The sequence below is a fragment of the Leuciscus leuciscus genome, assembly GCF_965113295.1.
Source record: "Leuciscus leuciscus genome assembly, chromosome: 12".
Taxonomy (NCBI): domain Eukaryota; kingdom Metazoa; phylum Chordata; class Actinopteri; order Cypriniformes; family Leuciscidae; genus Leuciscus; species Leuciscus leuciscus.
The window spans coordinates 26,877,851-26,884,246 of NC_138736.1; the positions used below are offsets into that span (position 1 = coordinate 26,877,851).

General features: G+C 37.5%; 1 protein-coding gene across 2 annotated transcripts in view; it reads left to right on the plus strand.

The window, feature by feature from the left end:
* hibadha (3-hydroxyisobutyrate dehydrogenase a) overlaps positions 1-95 on the plus strand; it is a 25,436-nt gene extending 25,341 nt beyond the window's left edge. For both annotated transcript variants that reach the window (XM_082187175.1, XM_082187174.1), the window contains exon 8: positions 1-95. This exon is cut by the window's left edge and continues 900 nt beyond it. The gene's annotated coding sequence lies outside the window, so the exon portion shown is untranslated.
* The last annotated feature ends 6,301 nt before the right edge of the window (positions 96-6,396 follow it).

Here is a 6,396-nt window from a genome sequence, read left to right on the forward strand (position 1 = left end):
TGCCATCTGTGCTAGGCACATACACTCGCCCATGTCCTCTATACAAAAATGTTCTTGTTCATATTTTGTCCTCAATAAAGAAGTTAATTAAGTTATTAACTTGACGAAGGTTATAAATACTGTATCTGCATTATCAAACAGATTTTCACCAATAATGAATGAAACTTTTTTTCTGCCATTGATCTGGACAACACATCGTCCCGCCTCGAACTCACACTGTTTGGTTGCATGAATGTGACTGTGTTAGGCTGGTCGGAATGGTCAAACGAAAAGAACAAAGTTTTGATAGCCCTGTAGTGTTTATGGGTTGGTTCGATGAAATCAGCCTAAAAATGGCTTATTTATAGTTGTCCCTGCAATTTAATCTGAGTATATTTTAACATTTAAACATGACCTTTATGCTGTCGCGCTGATATATTGCTATTTATAACTTTCGCCTATATAGGAGTGTTTAACAAGGCTGCGTTTGTGTTTGATGTCTGTTTAACTAAAGGGCTGGTGTGTATCGGTTAGGTAAGGACAAGGGACTTGACATCACTTTCAGGTTTAGATGTTAGCATAAGTAAGCTATAACAAGAAAATCAAAGATTTACAGTTCTACATGTAAAAATGATCACTGTTTATAGCTTATGATGTTTACAAAAGGAGAAGTAAGGTTGAAGTAACAGTACAAATGCCCTCTGACTTCCTGTCCTGATGCTGGTCCTCCGATGTCTGCGGCTTTTCCATTGTTCTTTCCACGTGCTCGCATGCACTCATGCTCCACAAATGATTCCCTTATTTCCATCATCACAATCAGAAAGCCAACAAAACAAGGCATCACCCGTGGGCTCTTTCTTTAATAGTGTTTTTGGTCTTTCGTTCTTGTGTTTTTATTATTTCGGCAGTGCTGTTTGTGTCTGTAGACAGCCTCAGACAGGCCAGCCCAGTCTGAACTAGTGTAGAGGTCGTTAAAACCGCTCTTATCCTCAACTTTTAATTGTAGGACTTAATTTTATGACCAATGCTCGTGATGTGCAGTTATGTGGCTGTAGTCTCAGACAGTCCTACACACTATAAGTGCACTAATTGTTTAACTGAGACTGCTGGTTGTTAACTGGGAGCTTAAAGACTGTAGCTGGATAAGCGTGTTTTAAACTGAAATGCAGACAATATAGCTTTACAAAATGGTGAGTTTTAGTGAATAGTGATGCTTTACTGAATGTAAAAAATATATATATATATATATATATATTAATTTAGTTTTTAATAGGAGCAATAGACCTCTGGTTTGCATGATCTAATTATAGATCACAAAGTTCATAGTCCACACCCTCTTTTAACTTATCAGTAATGTGTAAACATCTAGACCATGCTGTTGAGAAATTCTCTACAAATTCAAAGGGGCTACTTTATATTCAAAGTATCATAACAGTGTAATTTTAGGGTGTGTTCACACTTGGCATGTTTGATTCTATTAAAACGAACCCTGGTGTGATTGCTCTGTTAGTGCAGTTCAGTTGAACATGTGAACGCTGCCATCCAAACTCTGGTACGCACCAAACAAGTGCACCGAGACCGCTGAAAAAATGGGTCTTGGCCTGCTTCCAAACCAACTCTGGTTCAGTTCGAATTATATGTGAACGCAACGTGGACCAAAGACATGTAAACGAACCAAAAACAGGAAGATGAGACCCTAAAAAAGGCAGAATGCTCATGCGTATCTTTTTTTTTTTTTTTTTTTTCATCATAGTCGTGATATGTTGCCATCACAGTTTAGTACAGGCATCAGAACCGCGTCTCCTCGCAGCAGATGTTGTGTTTGTGTGTGTGACAGAGGTTCCTGCTGCTGTTTTGACTCCTTCACACATAATATAATTAGCACTTCATGAGTTCTTAGCTGTTCAAAATACCATCATATGCAGGATACATACGCACATACAACAAGAGCTTGTATCCCAGCACTCAACATGTTTGGATGTTCAGTAAGTTCAGTAAATGTTCCTTCTCAAAATGGGCAATACGTCGTAATAGCCGACCAATTTTTTTATCCGGACCAAGCAAACCAAACTACAAGTGTGAACACACCCTTAATTACCTCATTTGTCTGTGAATCGCAAAAACTCTCCAACTGAATTTCTCACCACTGTCATTTTTGTTGTGTGTTTATTTTGTTATTGAGAGGAAAGCGCACAGCACATTCTTGCATTAGGGCTCTGACAGTCTCAACGCGAGCAACGTGAGCGACGTGCTCCCTTTCATAAGGCCTATTTATACTTCTGCGTCGAACTGCCGCCGTAGCTACGTCGTAGGCTGTGTGTAGCGCGCGTACCCTTCGGCGTACCCTGACGTGCACCTCTCCAAAAATTTAACAACGCGTCAATACTACTCGGACGCAAGCGCTGTGATTGGTCTGCCAGAACCCCTCCCTCGGGGTTTCACATGCTCCCTAGGTGCGCGTCAACGCGGACAACAACGCAGAAGTATAAATTAAAACCAACACGTTGCCTACGGCGTATAGGCTCCGGCGTAGGTCCGACGCAGAAGTATAATGAGGCCTATAGTCTACACGTCGGACGCAAGCAACTTGCAGTATCGCCCCCACCAACAACGCATAGTATTGCATGCAACGGTGCGTCGCGTATCAAAAACTGGGACGACACATTTTGCTACGCATAGACGCATAATGGCGGAGTCAGAGTCAACGCATTCGTTACGCATACGCGCCTGCAAGGCTACGCATCGCTACGCTTCGGCCGCCATTATGCGTCTATGCGTAGCAAAATGTATCGTCCCAGTTTTTGATACGCGACGCACCGTTGCATGCAATACTATGCGTTGTTGGTGGGGGCGATACTGCAAGTTGCTTGCGTCCGACGTGTAGACTATGAAAGGGAGCACGTCGCTCACGTTGCTCGCGTTGACTCTGTCAGAGCCCTTATTCATCATATCTAAACGTCGCTCTCAGCGTGGATAGCATCGAATGTTCGTTAACAGTATATCGCTGCAAAGGTATTTACATTTTTACATTTAGGCTACATTTAGCAGACGCTTTTATCCAAAGCGACTTACAGATTAGGACAAAATTAAGCGAGTCATCAGGAGGAGGCTAAAACAACGCAAGTAGTGCTCAAAAAAACAAAGTTCAGGCATTATTCAGAGTAGCATAAACCCGACAAGTGAGGTTTTAAAGGGAAGGGGAAGGAATTATATATATATATATTTATAAGGTTAAGTGCTCACGGAAGAGATGGGTTTTCAGTATTTCCAACTTCAACATTTGTATTTCCAACTTCTTTTTACTGCTAAGCAAAGAATGAAAAACTTCGCCGTGAGTATATTGGGCATTGAATCACATTCAGCCTCTTGTATGTTACGTGGGGCACTAGTGTGAGCACGAGGAATAAGTGTCTGGCTGCAGTTCACTCAATGGCCACCGGTGTCACGAACAACAAGGGTCTGAATTCTACATAATAAAAGCTATTTTAAATGTAATTACACTCCTGTTCAAATGTTAAGTTACTGAAGAAATGTAAATACTTTTGAAAGAATTAATAATAATAATAATTCGTTACATTTATATAGCACTTTTCTTGGCACTCAAAGCGCTTTACATAGAAAGGGAGAATCTCCTTAACCACCACTAATGTGCAGCATCCACCTGGATGATGCGACGGCAGCCATATTGTGCCAGAACGCTCACCACACACCAGCTTATTGGTGGAGAGGAGACGTGATAAAGCCAATATATATATATGGGGATGATAAGGAGTCCATGATGGACAGAGGCCAATGGGCAAATTTGGCCAGGATTTACTTTTGGCCAGGTTACACACCCTCTTTTTCAAAGGGCATCCTTGGAATTCTCTTGCTCATCAAGACTGCATTTATTTGATAAAAAATTTTTTTTAAATAATATTATTAATATGAAATACTATTACAATTTAAAATAACTTTTTTTTAAAAAGAACTCAATATATTTTAAAATGTAATTTTATTCCTGTGATGGCAAAGCCGAATTTTTTGCATCATTACTCCAGTCTTCTGTGTCACATGATCCTTCAGAAATCATTCTAATATGATGATTTGGTGCTAAAGAAACATTTCTTGTTATCATCAATGTTAAAAACTCTTGTGCTGCTTAATATTTTTGTGGATACATTTTTTGATGATTTTACTAATCATTCCTTTTTGAATAATTTTTTTTTTTTTTTTACTGCATCGATCCCAAATTTAGTGCATTTACTACTTTTAAAACACTAGCTAAATTAATCAGGAATAGTTTCAAATGGAACCATATAACTTGTATTTATCTTAAAGACAAAGTTTTTTTTATATATATAGGTTATACTTATATTAAAGATATAACCAAACTGAGAAAGAGACATTTGCTAAGTTGCAGCAATAATTCAGACATGCCATGACTGTGTGTCATTAGCTGCCCAGACGATGTGCTGTCCAGTCTGACCTCGGAGAACATCTACAACTTTTGAGCGTCAGCCATGTTGAGTGTGATTCATATTTGGGGTTTAATTTGTCGTCGTTTACAAGGGGAATGCTGGGTGCTGTGGTTTTCTCATTAACAGGACATGAAAGGAGCTGTAAAGAGTGCAGCGGTGAAACCGGCCCACACTGACGTCTGTGCATTCACACACACACACGGACATGCAGACTCTTTAGACAGACCTGGTCTCACATCCACTGCAGAGGTCATAACTATCTTAAGCATCTCAACCCACCCTGCAATCAAGATGTCGTCCAGTTATATGTCATCCAGTTATAGACATGATAATTTAGAGGATCTTTTGATATGAGCTACTGTTCAGAAGTTTCATGTCAGTAAGATATATACTGTATATATATAATTTATTTTCTGTATATTTTGAAAATATTTTATTCCACAAAGATGCAATAAATTGATCAAAAGTGACAGTAAATATTTCTCTTTCAAAAAATGCTTTGTATCCATCAAAGATAAAAAATAAAGTATCACGTTAATGTTTCCATAAAAATATTAAGAGTTACACATTTATTTCGATGGTCCACTTTAGACATTCTAGTAACTTTCCAAATACACATTAACTGACTAAACTGACTTTCAGACAGAGTATTAGACTGTTAGGTGAGGGTTAGGGTTTGTAGAATAAGTTGACATTTAGTTGCAAAGTTACTCATATTCTGTAGAATGTCTGTTAGGGGACCATCAAAATAAAGTGTTACCAGATATTAAGTAGACAACTCTAGTAATACTCTGAGTTAGTTGACTAGTTGCAAAGTTACTTATAGTTCTTTGAATGTCTAAAGTGGACAATTGAAATAAAGTGTTAGCATATTGAGCAGCACAACTATTTTCAACATTGATAATAGCAAGAAATGTTTTTTGAGCACACTGTTAGAAAAATCTGTAGAAATTACAGTATTACTGGCAGCTACTTGCCAGTAACTTACTGTAGATTTAAATTGATGTTATTTACTGGCAACAATTTGTTCAAATTCAAAATTAAATGAACATTAAACATTAACAAGTCTTTATCTTTACAGAATAAAACTAAAATAACAGCCTCATGCAAAGCATTCTGGGAACCAAAATCTAAAGGAAAAAAACAACAGAAAAAGGTTGATGAAGATTTCTGGTTCCCAGAATGCTTTGCATTAGATTGTTATTTTATAATTTTATTCTGTAAAGACAAAGACTTGTTCATGTTTAATGTTCATTTAACTTTGAACAAACTGTTGCCAGTAAATAACATCAATTTAAATCTACAGTAAGTTACTGGCAAACAGCTGCATAACTACAGCAAATTTTTTACAGTGCAGCAAATCAGAATGATTTCTGAAGGGTCATGTGACACTGAAGACTGGAGTAATGTCTGATGAAAAGCTTTGCCATCACAGAAACAAATAACATTTGTAAATGTATTTAAAAAGAAAACAGTCATTTTTACCGTTTGAACTGAACGTTTATACATGTCATGTACAGTTGCTGCCTCCTCAAATATACACTTACACAAGTATTGTTAAGTGAGTTTCTGGCCAGTTGAGAGAAACTGTCACTTGTGCTTTTCGGCTAATACTGCAATGTCACTAAATGTTACTTTTTAAAAAGAGCACACCTAAACACATCCAGTTGGCTAATGTAAATTGCAAGTATCACTTGTAATAGACTTGGAAGCATCCGTAAGAATGGTTTGAAATGATAAACAATCAGTAATGTTTTGATGTAACATTTTATGTTTTGCTCCATACATCCGTACATTGTACAGAGCCCCAAAAAAGGTAAATGAGGCTGATAATGAATCATTTTAAGGTTTTATATAGTTTGTATCTTATATTATACATTAGTTAGTTTTTCATTCCAAGAATCAAGTAATGGACTGTTTCAATGTGCATTCATATATTTCAGAATATTTTATTTCT